Here is a 399-nt window from a genome sequence, read left to right on the forward strand (position 1 = left end):
AAAGTTCAAAATTGCCTTATCTAAATCTGATTCATAAAATAATTGGAAGCTTTCGAAAGATTTACTATCGATAATCACACTAAGAAGGGGCGGCCATTTTTCTAGACTAGGTCAAAATGAAGCATTTTTTTCAATAAATTTTTTGGTGTATGTTGTAGCAAAAGTGTGAATAACTTAGACCACCAATAAAACTAAAGTGGTATCCACACCGATTCTGATGAGCACATCAGTTGCTACGAAATAATGCCAGTGTTACCATTTAACAGAATCGGTGCCAATACTACTTTATTGGTCATAGACGGATTTCTCCTCGCTCATATGGTGTCAGTGGCGGTATTAAGTTATTCCAGGCTTTGTTGCAGCATACACCATAAAAGTTATTCAAAAATACGCCTTATT

The sequence above is a fragment of the Halyomorpha halys genome, unplaced genomic scaffold (genome assembly GCF_000696795.3).
Source record: "Halyomorpha halys isolate HHAL.00 unplaced genomic scaffold, Hhal_1.1 Scaffold1181.1, whole genome shotgun sequence".
NCBI classification, from domain to species: Eukaryota; Metazoa; Arthropoda; class Insecta; order Hemiptera; family Pentatomidae; genus Halyomorpha; species Halyomorpha halys.